We start from the raw sequence: 475 nt of genomic DNA, 5'->3' as shown, positions 1-475 counted from the left end.
TATAACCAAATGAATAAACATGCACGATAGATAAGTGTCAGCACATTACAACTGTTTCTTACCTAACTTTTAATGAAGCATGAGAACATGACATCATTATAAAAGGCCGTAGTCATCAGACGAGAACGTTCTCATCTGATGACTACGAACGAGGCGAGGAAAAGATGGACTACGGTGACAACGACGATGATGATGTTGATGACGCCAAGGACGACAATGACGACGATGATGCTGCTGATACAGTAGACGAAAAGGAAGAGGTGGATGAGGGTGAAGGGGACACAAGGACTAAACTAAACACTATCTGTGTTTACCGTTTTGAAAGTTGGTATGATTAGATATGCGACGATCAGTTTCTTATCTGTCTGTATCCATGCCGAGTAAGATATAGACAGAACAAGGTGACCGAATGCTCTCATGTGTCATAACATGTGTGTGTGTGTGTGTGTGTGTGTGTGTGTGTGTGTGTGTGTGT

This window comes from Octopus bimaculoides, chromosome 9 (genome assembly GCF_001194135.2).
Source record: "Octopus bimaculoides isolate UCB-OBI-ISO-001 chromosome 9, ASM119413v2, whole genome shotgun sequence".
Classification (NCBI taxonomy): domain Eukaryota; kingdom Metazoa; phylum Mollusca; class Cephalopoda; order Octopoda; family Octopodidae; genus Octopus; species Octopus bimaculoides.
This window is presented reverse-complemented; position numbering follows the sequence as displayed.